Source organism: Colletes latitarsis, chromosome 8, assembly GCF_051014445.1.
Source record: "Colletes latitarsis isolate SP2378_abdomen chromosome 8, iyColLati1, whole genome shotgun sequence".
NCBI lineage: Eukaryota > Metazoa > Arthropoda > Insecta > Hymenoptera > Colletidae > Colletes > Colletes latitarsis.
In genome coordinates this window covers 22,341,449-22,363,107 of record NC_135141.1, presented here as the reverse complement: position 1 = coordinate 22,363,107, position 21,659 = coordinate 22,341,449, and the positions used below count along the sequence as shown (strand labels likewise).

The following is a 21,659-nucleotide window of genomic DNA, read 5'->3' as shown; positions in this document are numbered from 1 at the left end:
ACGTATGAAATTTATTAGAAATACTTGTTCTTATAGTAAAAAAGAAAACAATATTTTTTTTATAATCATACATAAACTTGCCTTTTGTCTTTTTCCTGCAATTAAGTCACTGTTCCAAATACTTTTTGAGTCAATCTAGCAAATAAAAATAGTGTTCGCAATATTTACTGTTTTTGTAACAAACTTATTGTAATTTTGAATTTACTCAATTGAAACGACCAATGATGTATTTCATTCTTTCGTTAATTATTGTCCAGTGGAAGGAGATTCTCATTCACAGGCGGTGTGCAACTCTAATTGGCTGTTGCGTGGACGTCCATAAATCTCCATTCCTCCCACGGAAATTGAAATTTGTCGTAATTTTGAGTGGTTTCAAGACGCGTATTTTACACAGTTTAAATGCAGTATCTCATTGAAAATCGTCGACTGTTCCTTTCGTCGTCCACGATTCTAAAGAATAATGCAAAATTTCTTGTAAAATCAACGAACGTGTACGTATATACTTTTTTTTATTCAATGGCTTCATTCATCGAAATGTACATAAAAGGAGAAAACCAAACAGGGTGAAAGAACGAGGTTCGACTGAAAAGGCTATCGTCGAAAATTAATTTAAAATATATAAATAACATATCTGAAAAATTGCACCAGAAGTCGATTCCCTGAACTGAAATTCGTGTATTAAATTGTTTCTAAATAATTCTCATTCAGTAGCCATATTAAGTTATTTCATCTGTATTATTTCCGTGAATTACAGAGTTTAGATATTTTCTGGTGCAATGAAAAATCAAAAGTATCGAACGACAGTGAACGAAAGGAACGTGGTGATTTTGCAATTATTAAAAATTCGAATTAATCGAATGCATATTATTTTGTGAATCTCGATACAACTGGTTTTATTTTAGATTATAGGGTTTTACTATACGCGCTGATTTAACGAGAGTTATTCGAGAGTTTGAAATTGAAATAATTACGAGCGAGTTTGAGTTTAGCTTTCGGTCGTTCATATAAAATGCATGCGGGGGTAGAAAATGCGCTGACCGTTCCCGGGCTCGTGAATTTCCATCCAATTTACTCGGTCATTGTGTATCCTGGAAGTTACTCTTTGCAGGATCCCGCGAGAGGGTGGCGTCTTTTTTTCACCCCCTCTCTGCGTTCTCTTCTCTCCGTGAAGTACGACATCGAATTAGTGAATCTTTCAGGAACGAGAACTCGTTCGACAATGTAGTTGCGTATCGACCAGAAAGGAGGCCTCATTACCTTTCCAAATCGGTCGTGCATTATACGTGGATACGGACAAGCAAACCGGAAGCCTCTTGTTAGAATTTATGCTAATTTTTTAGACCGTTTCGGAGGATCGACATCGCGGAAAGAGAATTTATTAAAATGCAAAATTTTCGAGATGTTCAAGTTTAGCAGAATACCTTGGATTCTTGCTTATTTTCATAGATCAATGAAGCTAATTCTTCATGAGATAATTATAAATAGTGTAAATTTCCATTAATTCCATTTTATAGAACAGAATCTGGCTTCTGAGATGAATACCGATGAAAGTTAAATCGTTCGAGTATAATTTAAACAATTTTTTATGAAGGATCTTTCTCCTAAAAATTCTTTAAACTTTGCAAAAAGATGATAATCACGCTAGGTTCAGATTGTAGGCAGTACTTTTGTATTCACTTTCAGATTGTCAGCCATATTGTTTGTTTTGAGTAGCTTCCAATAGATTCTACGCAATTTTGTGTACCACAATAAGTCTTTTGCAGCGACTCAATTTTTATCGCCATTTTGAAAGTACGAATCTCTTTTGCAGTAACGTTTTCACCATTCAGAAAACGTACAACTGAGTTCTCGTCGCCATTTTGAAAGTATGAAATAATATTAATTATTCAATTTAAGACAACATACGAAACTACCATCCATAAGAACATTTAATTGTCTCATATTCACGCTGAAACGTACATAATCTCGACTCTCGTATAATGGAAATTAAATTACGAAGGCAGGAAATTTGAATCGTAAAAATAGCCCATTTCGTTAACGAACGATTTAACACATTAGAAACCGTAACAACCAGACGATGTTAAAATCGCCATTTTGAAAGTATAAAACAATACGAAGCTAATGAGCACATTTAATTGTTTCAAATCCACGTTTAAACGGATATGACCTCCTCGACCCTCGTATAATGGAAATCAAGTTACCAAGGCGGGAAATTTGAATCGTAAAAATAGCCCATTTCGTTAACAAACGACTTAACAAGTTAGAAACCGTAACAACCAAACGATGTTAAAATCGTCATTTTGAAAGTATAAAATAATACGAAGCTAATGAGCACATTTAATTGTTTTAAATCCACGTTTAAACGGACGTAACCCCCTCGACTTTTATATAACGAAAATCAAGCTAAAATAGCCCGTTTCAAACGTAACAACTTGGCAATGGTAAAATCGCCATTTTAAAAGAACGAAACAATATTAACTATTCAATATAAAACAACATACGAAGCTTACCATCCAAAAGCACATTCAATCGTTTCGCGTCAACATTTAAACGGATATGACCTCCTCGACCCTCGTATAATGGAAATCAAGTTACCAGGGCGGGAAATTTGAATCGTAAAAATAGCTCATTTCGTTCGCAAGCGAGTTAACACGATAGGGATCGTAACATCCGCGTTGAATCGCGACCGTTGTAACAACCTGGCGATGGTAAAAGAGGAATTGGATCAGGAACACAGAGGTTTGGTGGTTATTTTTATGGGGACTGCTTTATAGTACGAAACTGACCCCATGCTATGAGCACCGGCCACGTGGGATACCTGCTTTTAAGGTCCGTATACGCAGCCACTACTCGACTCCCACTACCTGCTTGTTCCTACTTCCCACCCTCTCCACTTTTATACCGCCGTCTCTTTCTTTCTCTGCACCCTGCTAACACACTCTCCACCACCTCTCGACCCGACCAATTGCGGTGTAGCTTACCTCTACCTCGTGTCTGCGTTCTCTGTCTCTCGTCGGTTAGTGTCTCACGAGTGACCCGGTAGTGTGGATGCTGTGACGATCGCGCTCCTGGATCTTCGTGCCGCGAAAGATTCGGCGGGAATCCGAGCAGAATTATCGTTTGTCGTTTCTTAATTTTGTGAAAATATAATCAATCGCGCGCGGTGACTTTATCAAGTATAGTCGATCGAAGATTTTATTTTTCGTTCCTTTAATTATCGTTCACCCAGTGTCGAGCGTAAGATTTCGAGTGAAACCTTTTCTTAATTTTGTGACAAACGGCGTGGTGACTTTACTAAAATGAGAATATTATCTTTTGTTTCTTAAATTTATTATGACGTTCGTCCAGTGTCGACGATGAGACTATTTCGAATGAAATCTTTTCTTAATTTTGTGACAAACGTTTGTTGATTAGGGATGAAGGCTTGGAAGGACTCTGTGGGAAATAGAAAACGTTCAGTTTTAACGAAGAATAATTCAGTCGCGAATAAAATCTTTGAGAAGAGCTTCTTTATTTCGACGTTTCACCCGAGGTCCTCAGATATTTCAACGATTCTCGAGTGAGTGGTAATTTTTGAAGAGAAATTCGAATAAAATAACATCTCAAAGATCAAAGTGACAGTAACACGTATAGATTGTTGTGTATCAGAATATGATTTTAAAAATATTTAAAGTTACGAAAATATACGTAATACGTTAACCGCTGTTCTCCATGTGTAAAAGTATCCTTCGAATTTGTTCAAATTACAGCGTGACTGACACAATTTTATTAATAACTGACGACCAATAAAACCAACGCATAGCAATTTATTCGCGACGTTTGATCGATCGAACATTTTTATCTGTTCCTCGTGAAATATTTAATTCCATGATTGGGAAAGCTCAGCTTTTATTTAACAACGTACAAACAGAAATATTTATCCAGGCCAGAATAACTCGTCGAGTAATTACTTCTTTAAAAATTCGAAATACTCGACAATTAACGATATTATTTCATAGCATTCTTAATAACAATAGCGTCGTTTGTCGCGTTGTGTAACCAGGAAATTTTTCATGCCTTTCTATTCACGCGAAACGACCCTGAGCATTCCGAATTATCCTCGGGATTTGCTCAAATTATCGCGTAAAAACTGGAAATGTCGCTTCGATGCTGGTCTTATTATTGCACGGTATTTCCAACGATATTAATCCGACAAGTTCGCGAGTATTAGAATTTATTTACGGTTCGCGATTTGAGGAAGCGGTGTATGTCAAAGCGTCGGTCACGGGTGACCGGCAACGCGGCTCGAACAAAAAAAACTGATCACCGGTGTCCGCCACGGTACTCAACCGTGTTAATTCCGGACCAGTACTCGTGAAATCGTCTACCAGGACAATATTTCGTTTCAAGACAATTGGAAACTATATAATCTAACATTAGTATTTATTTTTCTACTTTTATCGATTTTCTATTTTAACGTTTGGAAATTTTTTTAGCCTCTCGATAGAAAATTCTATCATTTATACATAAATTAATTGGCAGTTAATGTGTTAAAATTCTTCCACTGTGAACTGTTTTTAAATATATTGGAAGTTTCACGTGGTGGTCACCAGTGAGATACTCGTAAAATTCTCTATGAAATCACTAAATTTTATTTTAATACGATTAGGAACTGTGCAATCTAAAATTCATCTTTTATCAAAATGTATGAGTACTATTTAGATTTATTTTCTTTAACGTCTCTTGACAATTGATCTTTTCTGCTTTTTAGTAAACAAATCCTATTATATAAATAACTTAACAGTTGATACATTAGAATTTTACAATTATTAGAGTTTTTAATAACGGTTAATGTTAAGTTACAATTATCAAAATTCCTTTGTCGTGAATAATTTTGAAATCAGAAATTTTAAACCACAAACATTTCTGCCCTTCGTTTTGTGTTCTTCTATCATTTTATTCGTTGGTGTGGCAACAATTGACTCGAGAACGACAGTTTAAAAGTCGCTCGCTGTGAAAATATTACAAACTTGGATGATTCGATCGACGAAACGTAGCGAAAACCGTACGAAACTTACAAGTTACAAGACTTAGTTTCGATATTGCGTGTGCGCCTGGCCTCTATCTATCAGCGGTTAGTGTACGACGAGTGGTGGTCTGTTACTACGGATGCAGTAACAGTTTCCCGTGTTATATTTTCGCGCTGGTGACGGTTAAACACGCGATACAGATGTCCTGCTGGCCCCACTATCTCAGAATTAAACAAATGGATGACTTGAATGTAAACCGAACGAAATCTTGCATCTTGAAAATGATACGCGTCCTCGATCACCGGAATCAACAGAAGAATTGTGTTGGAAATTCAACCCCGCGATACCACACCTGTGTCTTCATTTTTAAACTCTGTGAGAAAAATTTTTGTGTCATATTAGATGAATTTAATTAGAAATGTATGTCAGCTTGCCTGAAATTGCGGTTATTATTTGGTGAAAAATTCAACGAAGCTCGAAAATTGAGTAAATAATTCTTAGATTATATTTAATTGTCTTGTATACATTCTGGAGTTATAAATTGAGGAATTTAATTAGAAATGTGTGTTAGCTTATGTGAAGTTGTATGTAATTATTTGGTGAAAATACTCAGAAGATGGACGTGCAATAACAGAACAGGTTTAAAAATTCAACGATGCTTGAAAATTGAATAAATGATTTTTAGATTATATTTAGCTATCTTGTATATTTTCTGCAGTCATAATTTAAGGAATTAGAAATGTTACATGAAATTGTAGTAATTATTAGGTGAAAATACTCAGAAAATCAGTGAAGTGCAAAAGAGAACTGAATATTGAATAATATATAACAGAATAAGGATTTAAATTCAATTTTACTTAATATTTTACTGTGAGTTCACTGACAACAAAAACAATAAATGGACAAATTTACATATCCCTGAAGATTATTCAACGAGAAGGAAAGTTGAATTTTTTAATGAAAATAATAGAAATGCTTACATATAAAAATGACACAACAATTTTTCTACGTCCACCAAAAATTATCTGTGACAAAAATGAATAGAAAATGCAACACGTGGCTGTACTATTCCGGGGTTGAATGGAAGATAAAACTATGGTAGTTAAAAATCTCTCCGTATCAGGAAGGGTATCTCTGTAATCGTAGGATCTAGGACCGCGATCCTAATTTTTCCAGAGATGAATGAAATCTTCCCCAAGTCGTACGCCTCTAGAATGAAGAAGTCCCTCAGGATATTAATGATTCTACTCTCAAGATGTTAGCTCGTATTCTGAACTTTTGTCAAAAGCAGACAACCCACAGGAAAGGTGCAATAAACGAAATATCAAAGTCGAAGTCTTTTTTCTGTTCGTCTAGAAGTTTGTAGCGTCGAGACGGTTGAATTAAAAATTCGCGACGGCCAATCAGGACGAAAATCGACGAGGAAAGCGCGATCGGAGACCGGTCGTGAGATTTGGTACGACCTTCTGCGGTGTAAAGGATACTTTGAAAACGATACGACACTCAATCGTCCCGTTCGTCGTGACGTCGTGTTCGGGGTCCTGGTGGCTCGCCACCTTGCTACGTTCGCCAGGGACTCTCTTTTAAGTGTCCGCGTTATCCAAGAACAAAGAGGGGGCGTTATTGCTATAAAAGAGAAAGACAGGAGGAAGCAAAACGTCCGAGAATCTCCTTAAGAAGGTTTATAAATAGGCATGGCCAGTCGAAGCGATATTTTCGCTCTCTCCGGTGAAGCGACAATGAATTGGTCACGACCAAGACGACGACAAATGCCCTCCGTGGCTACTCTTTAACGAGATTCGCAATCGTCTCCGATAATCGTGGTGAACGTTTCTTTTCTTTCTCTTTTTTCGAACAAAGACTCCCCCCGTCGACGGATAATCGCGCGCGTGGGCGGCTGAAAATTCGCGAACGGCGAAAATAAAGTGATACCGGTTGCAATTTGTTTTGACACCGCGGGTGCGTAAATTCCCGAACTGTTGTCATTCGCCAATTATATACGTCGGTGATTCAAGAACCGTTTCCGTGGAACTAGATCGAAATAAACTTTGATCTTCGCCATGTACCGTCCTTGTTGTCGCGATGCGGAACTGGAGCAGTTTTCGAAAACTCGACGCACGATACGAACGTGACGAAGAACACGGATCGTCCGCGTAGCAGGTAAATTTATTTATTTCTATCTCTTTGTGCGTTCGTGTGGATGGATTTTAACCTCTCAACGTGCATGCCCGAGTCTGACTGCTTTGAAAAACGATATTTGTTTAATCTAGTGGTTTAAGGGATGATAATATTTGTTTTCTTTCAAATTATATGTCAGATACAACATCGTAAGTAACAAAAACCGCATTTTTAGAGACAAATCCAATAAAGAAAACTGATCATTCGTGGTTAACCCGAAAAATACGAGCGTTAAGAGGTTAATGATAGTTGTGAGTTTTCTCACCCTTATGTTTGGAGTCCATTTTAAATTTGAAGAAGGTTGTCTAACGCGATTAATTTTTCAATTAGAGTATTATGGAATACAATTAATTCTACAAAATAATAGAATTATAAAATGAGGGACGTCATTTTTGCACCCTTCAGATGCATTTGAAAAGTTATTTCATCACAAAAATTAATGTTTGTCGGTCTTAAAAAATAATTTTAACACCCCTAAATATTTAAGCAAATTAAAATATTATAGAATAGAATTAATTCTAAAAAAAATAGTGGAACCCTTGAATATAAGAGGTCATTTTTCTTAATTTTATTACATTTATACATTTATATGGATGGCTTTTGTACTCCTTAGATACGTTTGAAAAATTATTTCATCACAAAAGTTCACAAGTTTGTTGATCATAACAATGTTTACAAGTATTCACACCCCTAAAGATTTAAGTAAATCAAAGTACTACAGAACAGAATTAATTCTAAAAAATAAACTACATAACGTAGAAGATAATTTTTGTTAATTTCTATTTCAAATCTTGTAGGAACGATTTGTCTTGTTCTAGTCGCTCAGATAAATACAATGACCCGATTATGCTACAAATCAAATAACGAGTCAGACAATTTGTCAATTATCGAAGCAAGGAACACGAGTGCCAATTTGCGTTTTAGATAAGTAAAATTTCGAACGATATTAAGAAGGATAGGATCGAATCGAGTGAAACGTTCGCGACAATGATGGCGAACACGCCAGAGGGTAATTCTTAACGAAGTACATACGCTGCTTCTGCCTCGACCTTAGTCAGATCTGACACGATCACATGTGCAACAGACGACAGTTAAGAAAGTGCATGCTCCGCGTCATTGAGCCGTTGGTTCAGTTTTAATTCCACTCGTGATAGAAATAATTAGCGTCGTCGAGACTATAATTTCAATTTAAATCTCTGTGTGTTGCGAGCTCGGACGACCGTCGCGAGAAACTCTCGGCGAACGAAACCATCGAGGAATAGAAACGCAAAGAATAAATTCTGCAGCGTTGGGTAAAAATTTCTTCTCGTTTAAAACAGCGACAAAATTGAGCCTTCCGGAATTCAGAAATGATACAAACAAATTAAAGATTTATCGGTTTGCCCTCTTTTCTATCACTGTGCTTGAAAAAACAGTTTCAATATCGTGCAATTTTTATTTTCCAATGCACAAATCTCGTATCATTTCGGTGTCGTTGTTATTCTAAATTTTCGTAAGAATTTAAGCCAAGAAATTGACAAACTATCGAACAAAATTAATTACCTCGTATTAACTATGGAATATTTAATAACTAGGAATTTATAAAATATGAATGCAACGAGGGTTTTACTCCCGGATAACAAAACGCTCGAATAGGAAAATGGCCGGATGATCGAACGTTCGAATAACGGAGGATCTACCGTTTTACTATTTGACAGTTCTGTTATTACTATTTGGGGTTTCGCTGGACAATCCAGACACTGCGTAATTTGACATTGGTATCTGTTGATGGAATGTTTGATCGGTATCTCGTGCCGGCGTATTGTCTCTTGAAATGAACATAAAATGAGTTGCATAACCGCCTGGCTCGCGATACGTACACACACGTCAGTCACGCTGCACCGGGTGTCGCGCAGTCCGACCACGGACGCAGGTTAATCCACTGTGTTCGTGTTTCTCGCCGAAGGACTCGCATACCTGTCGCACTTATATGACCTTACATAATGATTCCACTTCCGTCGTTCCAAGGATTCGATACCGCGCAAGATTCGCCTGGGAAAGAGGAAATATTATGTGGGAATCGAACGGTGTGTCTTCTGACAATCGTACACCGAACTCGATAATAGCAATAAATTTTAACGCGACGAGTGCCACCACAAGCACCGATTTGACATCGAACTGAATTTCTAAATATCTTCTTAGAATTTCTACATATTCTTCGCCAAAATACGCGTCGTTTGCACTTCGAAACATTAAAATCCTTCAATCCGTTCAGGAATTATGACTTTTTTAAACATACGCATGAAATTTCAGGGGAATCGGAATGTCAGGATCAGACATTGTATTTTTGGTAAGGAATTTTTTTCTCGAAAATGGTTAGCATTTTGAGGGTATGTCTATTGATAAAAAACGATTGTAATTGACCCCTGCAATAGAAAATAATTTTTCCAGAATGATTTGAAATTTTTTAATTTCGTGCGAAAATTTTGTCCAACTTCCTGAATTTTTTTCTCGAAAATACTTACGATTTTGGAGGTAGTCTATCCACCAAAAATTATTGTAATGGGCCCCCTAAACTGAAAATAATTTTTTCAGAACTATTTGAAATTTTTTTTTTCCGTCGAAAAATTGAGGCACCTACCCCCTGTCGATTTTCCTTAAAACTCCGTTTTTCATTTTTAGTACTTTTGTTTGACGCCCTATAGAAAAGTTGCCTAATACTTTTTTGTAGGTACCTATGAGCTCTACTTCAGAAAAAAGTTTCATTGAAATATATTCACAATTGTAGGAGTTATGGCTGTTTGAAAATTGGACCATTTCTATGGGGTTTTTCTCATTTTGCGGTGTCAAGCATCAACTTTTCGAATATTTTTACAATTTCTACATATTCTCCACTAAAATACGCGTCGTTTGCTTTTTTAAACATTAAAATCCTTCAATCCGTTCAGAAGTTATGACATTTTAAAGATTTACATGAAATTTCGGGGAACCAATTCAAGCCAGAAATGTTATTTTCGGTAAGGAATTTTTTTCTCGAAAATGGTTAACATTTCGAGGGTATGTCTATTGACCAAAAATGCTTGCAATTGACCCCTGCAACCAAAAATAATTTTTCCAGAACGATTTGAAATTTTTTTTTTCGCCGAAAAATTTCAGCAGCTACCCCCTGTCGATTTTCCTTAAAAATTCGTTTTTGTTGTTTAGTACTTTTGTTTGATGCCCTATAGAAAAATTGCCTAATACTTTTTTGTAGATATCCATGAGCTCTACTTCAGAAAAAAGTTTCATTGAAATATATTCACAATTGTAGGAGTTATGGCTGTTTGAAAATTGGACCATTTTTATGGGGTTTTTCTCATTTTGCGGTGTCAAGCATCAACTTTTCGAATATTTTTACAATTTCTACATATTCTCCACTAAAATACGCGTCGTTTGCTTTTTTAAACATTAAAATCCTTCAATCCGTTCAGAAGTTATGACATTTTAAAGATTTACATGAAATTTCGGGGAACCAATTCAAGCCAGAAATGTTATTTTCGGTAAGGAATTTTTTTCTCGAAAATGGTTAACATTTCGAGGGTATGTCTATTGACCAAAAATGCTTGCAATTGACCCCTGCAACCAAAAATAATTTTTCCAGAACGATTTGAAATTTTTTTTTTCGCCGAAAAATTTCAGCAGCTACCCCCTGTCGATTTTCCTTAAAAATTCGTTTTTGTTGTTTAGTACTTTTGTTTGATGCCCTATAGAAAAATTGCCTAATACTTTTTTGTAGATATCCATGAGCTCTACTTCAGAAAAAAGTTTCATTGAAATATATTCACAATTGTAGGAGTTATGGCTGTTTGAAAATTGGACCATTTTTATGGGGTTTTTCTCATTTTGCGGTGTCAAGCATCAACTTTTTGAATATTTTTACAATTTCTACATATTCTCCACTAAAATACGCGTCGTTTGCTTTTTTAAACATTAAAATCCTTCAATCCGTTCAGAAGTTATGACATTTTAAAGATTTACATGAAATTTCGGGGAACCAATTCAAGCCAGAAATGTTATTTTCGGTAAGGAATTTTTTTCTCGAAAATGGTTAACATTTCGAGGGTATGTCTATTGACCAAAAATGCTTGCAATTGACCCCTGCAACCAAAAATAATTTTTCCAGAACGATTTGAAATTTTTTTTTTCGCCGAAAAATTTCAGCAGCTACCCCCTGTCGATTTTCCTTAAAAATTCGTTTTTGTTGTTTAGTACTTTTGTTTGATGCCCTATAGAAAAATTGCCTAATACTTTTTTGTAGATATCCATGAGCTCTACTTCAGAAAAAAGTTTCATTGAAATATATTCACAATTGTAGGAGTTATGGCTGTTTGAAAATTGGACCATTTTTATGGGGTTTTTCTCATTTTGCGGTGTCAAGCATCAACTTTTCGAATATTTTTACAATTTCTACATATTCTCCACTAAAATACGCGTCGTTTGCTTTTTTAAACATTAAAATCCTTCAATCCGTTCAGAAGTTATGACATTTTAAAGATTTACATGAAATTTCGGGGAACCAATTCAAGCCAGAAATGTTATTTTCGGTAAGGAATTTTTTTCTCGAAAATGGTTAACATTTCGAGGGTATGTCTATTGACCAAAAATGCTTGCAATTGACCCCTGCAACCAAAAATAATTTTTCCAGAACGATTTGAAATTTTTTTTTTCGCCGAAAAATTTCAGCAGCTACCCCCTGTCGATTTTCCTTAAAAATTCGTTTTTGTTGTTTAGTACTTTTGTTTGATGCCCTATAGAAAAATTGCCTAATACTTTTTTGTAGATATCCATGAGCTCTACTTCAGAAAAAAGTTTCATTGAAATATATTCACAATTGTAGGAGTTATGGCTGTTTGAAAATTGGACCATTTTTATGGGGTTTTTCTCATTTTGCGGTGTCAAGCATCAACTTTTTGAATATTTTTACAATTTCTACATATTCTCCACTAAAATACGCGTCGTTTGCTTTTTTAAACATTAAAATCCTTCAATCCGTTCAGAAGTTATGACATTTTAAAGATTTACATGAAATTTCGGGGAACCAATTCAAGCCAGAAATGTTATTTTCGGTAAGGAATTTTTTTCTCGAAAATGGTTAACATTTCGAGGGTATGTCTATTGACCAAAAATGCTTGCAATTGACCCCTGCAACCAAAAATAATTTTTCCAGAACGATTTGAAATTTTTTTTTTCGCCGAAAAATTTCAGCAGCTACCCCCTGTCGATTTTCCTTAAAAATTCGTTTTTGTTGTTTAGTACTTTTGTTTGATGCCCTATAGAAAAATTGCCTAATACTTTTTTGTAGATATCCATGAGCTCTACTTCAGAAAAAAGTTTCATTGAAATATATTCACAATTGTAGGAGTTATGGCTGTTTGAAAATTGGACCATTTTTATGGGGTTTTTCTCATTTTGCGGTGTCAAGCATCAACTTTTTGAATATTTTTACAATTTCTACATATTCTCCACTAAAATACGCGTCGTTTGCTTTTTTAAACATTAAAATCCTTCAATCCGTTCAGAAGTTATGACATTTTAAAGATTTGCATGAAATTTCGGGGAACCATTTCAGGCCAGAAATTATATTTTCGGTAAGGAATTTTTTTCTCGAAACTGAGTAGGATTTCGGGGGTATGTCTGTTGACCAAAAATGATTGTAATTGACCCCTGCAACAGAAAATAATTTTTTCAGAACGATTTGAAATTTTTTTTTTTCGTCGAAAAATTGAGTCACCTACCCCCTTGTCGATTTTTCTTAAAAATTAGTTTTTGATTTCTAGTAATTTTATTTGACACCTTACAGAAAAGTTGTGTAATACTTTTTTGTAGGTACTTATGAGCTCTACTTCAGAAAAAAGTTTCATTGAAATATATTCATTCTTGTAGGATTTATGATTGTTTGAAAACTGAATCATTTTTATGGGGTTTTTCTCAATTTTCGGTGTCAAGCATCAACTTTTGGAATATTTTTGCGATTTCTACTTATTCTACACTAAAATACGCGTCGTTTGCCTTTTTAAACATTAAAATCGTCCAATCCGTTCAGAAGTTATGACATTTTAAAGATTTGCATGAAATTTCGGGGAACCATTTCAGGCCAGAAATTATATTTTCGGTTATGAATTTTTTTCTCGAAAATGGTTCGCATTTCAAGGGTATGTCTATTGACCAAAAACGATTATAACTGACCCCTGCAACTAAAAATAATTTTTCCAGAATGATTTCAAACTTTTCATTTTCGCCAAAAAATTTGTCCACCTACCCCTTGTCGATTATTCTTAAAAATTCGTTTTCTTTTTAATAAATCTGAGGCTATACAGAAATGCTGTTTAATACTTTTTTGTAGATATCCATGAGCTCTACTTCCAGACTAATGTCCAATTAAATAGCCTCCCTATTATAGAAGTTATAGTCGTTTGAAAAGTGCCTTTATTGAAAAACTTTATATTCTTAAAATATATTTGAGTCATGAAGAAAATATGCTGAGGATACTCGAGTTGCTATACAACCATAATAGCTTAACAAATGGAGACCTAATACGGCGTCTATGATTATTCCTAAATTCTGTGGCTCTCATTGAAAAACTCTGCATCTTTAAAATATATTTCACGCATGGAGAAACTATGCTTGTGTCGCGATGGTGTAATTTCATTAAAATTCGTCGGCTCGCGAGTTTTTCAGATCGCGGCGAGGAACCGGAGGCCTCGTGTGCAATTAATCAGAGTATGGCTCATCGACTCGCGGGCGTTTTACACGCGCGCGAGCGTACGCGGAATTACCGCAGCCGCGCGCAGCGACGCGCGATCGTCGAATCGTCCCTCCTTCTCTGGACGCCGCGCTTTCAGCGAGATCTCACTCGCGTGCTGTGTCACGGGCGAATTAGTATCTCGTTAACACAGCACATCGTGTTCGCAACGTTGCGTAGTTGCGGCTGATATATCGTTGACAGTCGCAACGTTTGTTCCCGAAACGCGGGAAAAGAAATACCGTTGGCGCGAGATCGCCATTGCCCCGGGGCAGAATTATCGTTTCAATACAGCTGTTGAGAGAGCAACGGAGGGCTTCGCGTTGAAATATTGTTAATTAACGAATAGCAGAGGACGTGCCGTGGGACCCTTGGGGAATTTACCCGGATGACCAATTATTTAGAAAAAAAAATAAGGCTTGAAAATTGCAGTACTCTGTTTCTTAATATCTGAAATTAATTTTTTGCATCGATGCTTTGGATCTTGGCTTTGACGCGTGCAAATGATTTTAATCAACTACTCATGGAGGTATTGGTCCATTTGTGCAATATTATAAGGCGTACGTTGTTAAAAAATATTGAGAATTAATCGAAGGCGGAAATGATGCTTAAATTAAATCCAATTGGAGTGCAACTTGTTTATTAAATTTAAGGATTTTCGAGTTAGTATATTGCAAAGATCACTAAATTGTATTGCCCTTTTCTTATATCATGATCTATGAATGTGCAATTTGGTAAATTTTAAAATTATTAAATTGAATCCAATTGGAGTGCACAAGTAACTTGTTTATTAAATTGAAGGATTTTCTTGTTAGTATATTGCAAAGATCACTATATTGTATTGCCTTTTTCTTATATCATGATCTATGAATGTGCAATTTGGTAAATTTTAAAATTATTAAATTGAATCCAATTGGAGTGCATAAGTAACTTGTTTATTAAATTTAAAGATCTTCTTGTTAATATATTGCAAACATCATTATATTCTATTGCCCTTTCCTTATATCATGACCTATGAATGTGCAATTTGCTAAATTCTAAAATCATTAAACTGGATAAATTCGTGAATCAAGCTTAGTATATAATCACTATTGTTACCTAACATTTACGGATAGAGTTAAATAATATTCTGACATAACGGGACAATATACAATAAATAGAGAAAATACTAAAATATATTATCTTCCGGTATGTCAACTAGCTTCGTGATTTTAGTATTATTTTACTATTTTCTTAAAATTACATTTGACGAACCCCTAATTTCGAATTGTACATTTCGATGTTAAAATGATTCCGAGATCGCAGGTAAATTAGATCATGCTGAAGATGGGAGAGCCGATAAGTATAAAGGAATCCCGCGATGGGGACAAAAGGTTTTGGCTCTTGGAGACTACCGAACCCCATCTTTGGTCTCTTTGCTTCTCTCCATCGTTGTATTTCAGAGACAAAAGGCGCAACCCTGCAGGCACACCGTGCTTCATCTTTCAAACAGAGTGGCAAGCATGAGAGTTTGTACAACTAAGAACCTGACGCAATTTACTGTTGGGGAAATGGCCATGAGCAACCAAAATCTTTTCTCCAAACAGGAGACGTTGATTGACCGTGACAAAAGAGACACGACAAGGAAATTCATTCCATTCACTACATTAGCGTCTTTTATTTCTTTTAAATGGGAATCGAACATTAAATTTGAAAATTATAATATTTAGAATTATCGTTTATTCAGGGTGTTCGGCCATACCTGGAAAAATATTAATGGCAGATTCTAGAGGCCAAAATAAGACGAAAATCAAGAATACCAATTTGTTAATGGAGGCTCCGTTAAAAAGTTGTAGAAACATTTCCGGTCAAACAGTATATTTTCGGTAAAGAATTTTTTTTCTTGAAAGTGCGTAGGATTTCGGGGGTATGTCTATTGACCAAAAATGATTGTAATTAACCCCTGCAACTAAAAATAATTTTTCCAGAACGATTAGAAACTTTTTAATTTCGACGACAAATTTGTCCACCTTCCTGAATTTTTTTCTCGAAAATGGTTGGATTTCGAGGTTATGTCTGTTGACCAAAAATGATTGCAATTGACCCCTGCAACTGAAAATAATTTTTTCAGAATGATTTAAAAATTTTTTTTTTCGCTGAAAACTTTGAATACCTACTTGAATTTTTTTCTCAAAACTGTGTAAGATTTCGGAGATATGTCTATTGACCAAAAATGATTGCAATTGACCCCTGCAATCGAAAATAATTTTTCCAGAGCGATTTGAAATTTTTCAATTTCGTCGAAAAATTTAAGCACCTACCCCCTGTCGATTTTCCTTAAAAATTCGTTTTTGTTGTTTAGTAATTTTGTTTGACGCCCTATAGAAAAGTTGCCTAATACTTTTTTGTAGGTACACACGAGCTCTACTTCAGGAAAAAGTTTCATTGAAATATATTCACTATTGTAGGAGTTATGGCTGTTTGAAAATTCGACCATTTTTATGGGGTTTTTCTCATTTTGCGGTGTCAAGCATCAACTTTTCGAGTATTTTTACAATTTCTACATATTCTCCACTAAAATACGCGTTGTTTGCCTTCTTAAACATTAAAATCGTCCAATCCGTTCAGAAGTTATGACGTTTTAAAGATTCGCATGAAAATTCAGGCATACATTTCTGGCCAGAAATTATATTTTCGGTAAGGAATTTTTTTCTCGAAACTGAGTAGGATTTCGGGGGTATGTCTGTTGACCAAAAATGCTTGTAATTGACCCCTGCAATCGAAAATAATTTTTCCAGAGCGATTTGAAATTTTTCAATTTCGTCGAAAAATTTAAGCACCTACCCCCTGTCGATTTTTCTTAAAAATTCGTTTTTCATTTTTAGTAATATTGTTTGACGCCCTATAGAAAAGTTGCCTAATACTTTTTTGTAGGTACACACGAGCTCTACTTCAGGAAAAAGGTTCATTGAAATATATTCACAATTATAGGAGTTATGGCTGATTGAAAATTGAACCATTTTTATAGGGTTTTTCTCATTTTGCGGTGTCAAGCATCAACTTTTGGAATATTTTTACAATTTCTACATATTCTCCACTAAAATACGCGTTGTTTGCCTTTTTGAACGTTAAAATCCTTCAATCCGTTCAGAAGTTATGACGTTTTAAAGATACGCACGAAGTTTTAACGTGACATATCAGGCCTAAAATTATATTTTCGGTAAGGAATTTTTTTCTCAAAACTGCGTAGGATTTCGGGGGTATGTCTTTTGATCAAAAATGCTTATAATTGACCCCTGCAACTGAATATATTTTTTCCAGCGCGATTAGGAATTTTTTAATTTAATTTTCCAATAACTTTTCAACGAAGCCTCAATCAAGAAATTAATATTCTTGATGTCTTATTTTGGTCTCTAGAATCTCCCACTAAAATTTTTCCCAGAGGTCGCCGAACACTCTGTATAAATAGCTAACAAGAAATTCGTTAATTTATTAATTCAAAAGCATTCATTTATCACAGACGTCATTTTTATAAATTTCATTTGCACAGTTTGCTCGTAAATAAAAAGATTCGTGCCACTGTCGCTGATAACGATTAAAAAATAAAAAATTTGTGACTCGTTGAACTGGAAATACAAATTTTAATTCTAAAATGGAATATTTTCGCGTCATGGGTAATTTGTTGTACGTTGTATTTGTTGGTTATCTGTTATCAGCCGTTTCTAGCGGCTCCGTGATTAGGAATCCGTGCGTCGAGCCACAATTGCGTTGTTTCGTGGAAAAACTCGATGTGGCGTGGCAACAATAGGCGCGCGTGTTTTTTACACGTTTCGTCGTCGACCCGTTCTGAAAGAGTTGCAGCAAAAAACACGGTATACCGTGTTTGACGAATGGGAAAGAAAGGCCGTAGGAAGTCCCTGACGGGAAACGCGGCCTTTAGAAAAAGAAGTCAAAGAGGAACGAATACGTTTCTCTGCTACATTTGTCACCGAATACCGAGTATTTTAAGTGTCGATGGAGACCGGGGAAAAAGCGTGTTCGGAATGTGCGCAATACTGTTCCGCCATTCGAGCTACGAGGAACGATTGTGCAAAAATATCAAAGACTTTACTATAGTAAAATTCTGCAAAAATTTTTAAGTAAAGAAAAAACTTAATTTTGAATATCATTTAATCTTGTTCATCTTCAGTTTCTGTTGTTTCATTTTTAATTATGTCGATTACATTTTTGCAGAATGATTTTTTAAAAGTTTCATGTGTTCTAATTATAGATATTTATATGTCGACAATTATAATAGCAAAAAGAAATATTTCAAATCGGTTAAAAATTCTTGGAAATTAAATTGACAAAAAATATTAGTAGTTCGGTTTTTAGGAATAGAAAATAAAATCTATTTTATTTACTGTTGTCCATTTGACGAGAAAAGAACATAAATTTATTAACAGTGAAAATTTTTATGCTTCATTTTAATATATCAGAGGAAGAATGAGAAGACGACGGTTTCCTATGTTTATTTGCAATAATTATTTCATAATTTTCTACGTCCCTTCCGTCGAAATATCTTCCGTTCTTTTTAATTACAATGTAGCAAATTCTTGAAATTTCCTTTATCGAATATTCCTGCAACTATTTTATAATTTCCAGTTGCAGTAGACGTTGGTTTGCAATTTCTAATGCATCCCGTAGTAGCTCCATGGGATTCAGATTGGGCGATTAAGGCAGCCTATGGTGCATAATATCCCTTCCTCTTTGTTTTATTATAAATATTCTCTACAGAGGCTCGAAGAATATTTCGAATCATTATCTTGTCGCAAACAGAAATTCTTTCCAATTAGTCTCGGCTCGGCGGTATTTTCCTACATCCTACCTCATTTAGTATACCATCGACTTAATATTTCGAATCCCTCGGAGAAACATCCCTAAATAAGGATCGAACCACCAGTATTTTTAATTTATTACAGAAACTGGAATCTCAACTTCCATGAAGCCTAATCTTTTAATCCGCAACAAATTATTTTGAGGAGAAAGAACAACCCTTAAATTTCTTTCCTTCTTTTGAGAGTAAAATAATATAGAACAAATGTATATATAAAAGGTGAGATTCAGCGATAGGCTGTTATTAAATATTTACCAAAAACTTCATTAACCCAACGTTTTTAACGTTTCTTAAACTTTAAACATTCCAAGGGATTTGATTTACTTATGAATCTCGAATATCGAAATTGGCCAATGCTAAAATTAACCAGTTCGAAAAAAATTCCTACAAAATGTCTCGTCTCGAGCTTACGGGAATTTATTTATTAGGTTCCCCGTCGTGTACATTATGTAATAGAGGGTTAATAAATGGACGTTTTAGTAGCTCCCGCGGGGACACGGTTACCTACATGCACGTTCACGAAATTATGGATTAAGCGAAAGTCAGAGTTTCAGGAGTCGAGTGTATAAAATTCATTGTCCTACCGGGGTCAACATAAAATTATTAAATTACGCAGGCGTTATTACACATTTTACGCGGTGTCGCGCCACGCCGAGGTACACGCATTGAAATCACTTAAAGCAGCCAGTTGCGTCACTTTGTCGCTGACTTTAAGTTTCCCTCGTCGCGGGAGAAAATAATTAAGCAATCATTTTTGGTTACACGGACCAATATTCGATTTTAAAAGCACCGATCCGAGATACATACTTGTTCAACGATTATTTTCTCTTTTCCTTGAAACGTCTTCCACTGGAATAAAATAGATTCTATTTTATGCAAGTTTTTTAACTTTTCGACCATAATTTTTCTCTGCTTGGCATAAAAGAACTAATTTTCTGCTATTTTCTTATTTCATCAAAATATCAACAGCTTAAATTTTCTTGCTATTAAATAGATAGATAACTTTGTGGGAACAAGAGTAACGTAAGTTTTTGTTCTGTATAATACAAATATGTCCATTCATATTTTTCTTGAATAACTCTTTCCTGCTTATTAATAATTTCTTTTTTTTTTTACGTAGCATAGATGAAAGAAACTTTGGTTTTAAGATGAGACGTCGCGTTTAATTTGAAAAATTCGGTATTTTTTCCCCGATGGAAATGTGAAAGTTTAATCTGCTCGGAACGCATTCGATATGATTCAACGACTGGTTACGTAATTTCGGGTGTACGAACAATCGTAACGGTGGTAATACGTGTGCATATCTCGCGCGAATCAAGCGGTTTCCAGCCTCTGTGCCTGCACCGCAGAAACGTTAACAGGGTCAGACGATATGCGCAAACCTCAATGCCGAACGATCAAATGAGTCACAGTAATTTCGTCTGCATCGAGATTTCATCGTTCGCGATTCATTACTCGCGAAATACGGACAATTGGTTTCGTTTATCCGTAACGGTAAGTTTTACCATACGCCAAACTTGTTCCAAATACGGGGACGCGTTGTTTATCATGTTTGACAAATGAATAACGATCAGATAAGAAGGCTGGCTGACATTAGGTGCAAATGGATTTACGATATTGCTATTTAACGCGTGGATTTTTACGGTGGTCACCGGTGACCGGCGATTCCAGCTTGCGATCTTCCAAACATTTTCAAACTAAACTTTGATATTTGTTCTTTTCTTATTAAAATTTGAGCAAATGCATTTTTAGACATTGGAGAAATGACCGTGAACGTGTTAATAATTTCGTGCTCAATTTGATGTTAAAAATTAATGTTGAAGTTTCAATATAATATGAAGTTTTAAACTGTAGAAATTTCTTTTCATATTTTGTGGGGTTTATTTCAAATAAGGATCGCGTTCCAGTGGAAACGATACCAAACAAGTCCATGTTTGAATAAGTTTGAATGAGTTTGAATTAGAAAAGGAGTGCAAAAATATTTCATTATGAGATTTGTTTCCGCAACATTGTAATTACCAACGTATTAAATTTCTTTTCATATTTTATGGAGTTTATTTAAAAAGAATTGCGTTCTAATGGAAACGATACCAAACAAGTCCATGTTTGAATAAGTTTGAATGAGTTTGAACGAGTTTGAATTAGAAAAGGAGTGCAAAGAAATTTCATTATGAGATTTTTTTCTGTATAAATTGTATTATCAACGTGTTAATAATCTCGTGCTTGTTTTGATGTCAAAGATTAATGTTTAAGTTTCAATATAATACAAAATTTTACACTATAGAAATTTCTTTCCAAATTTTATGGAGTTTATTTCAAATAAGGATCGCGTTCCAATGGAAACGATGCCAAACAAGGCCATGTTTGAATAAGTTTGAACGAGTTTGAATTAGAAAAGGAGTGCAAAGAAACTTCATTATGAGATTTCGTTCTGTATAAATTGTAATTACGAACAATTCCAAGAAAGTGCGAGTGGTGTTTTAATCTAGGAAATGACTTCACGTAAAACAAAGCGACGCTGATCGTAAAATCTCTGTTTGGTAACAGGCACCTTGTTGGTTTTAGTCTGGAATATATCGAAGAGCCAACATGAGATAAGACGAGATTAAAGCCGATAGAACAGAATGCGATTGTTGGGCATTGAATCGATGCTATTTGATCCACACAAATAGATGACATAAATTACAAGATATAGGAGTATAAATTCGCAGATACCTTCGATAAGCTATTACGAAACGCTATGGGAACGACGAATGCTTTCAACGAGTCTAGGCTCCGATCTAGGGGACTAATTAGCAAAAATAATGTCTAAAATATTGTATTTGAATAGAATCGGTAAAAAGAATGCAAATTTCAA

At 35.1% G+C, this 21,659-nt stretch overlaps 1 protein-coding gene across 4 annotated transcripts in view; it reads left to right on the top strand.

Annotated features, from left to right (window-relative positions):
- Sick (sickie) overlaps positions 1-21,659 on the top strand; it is a 423,876-nt gene that overhangs the window by 91,488 nt on the left and 310,729 nt on the right. The window contains exon 1 of one of the 4 annotated variants that reach the window (XM_076771993.1): positions 6,454-7,169. The exons of the other annotated variants lie outside the window; for them this stretch is intronic. The gene's annotated coding sequence lies outside the window, so the exon portion shown is untranslated. Of the gene's footprint in view, positions 1-6,453; positions 7,170-21,659 lie in introns of those variants that run through there. 4 annotated transcript variants of the gene reach the window in all.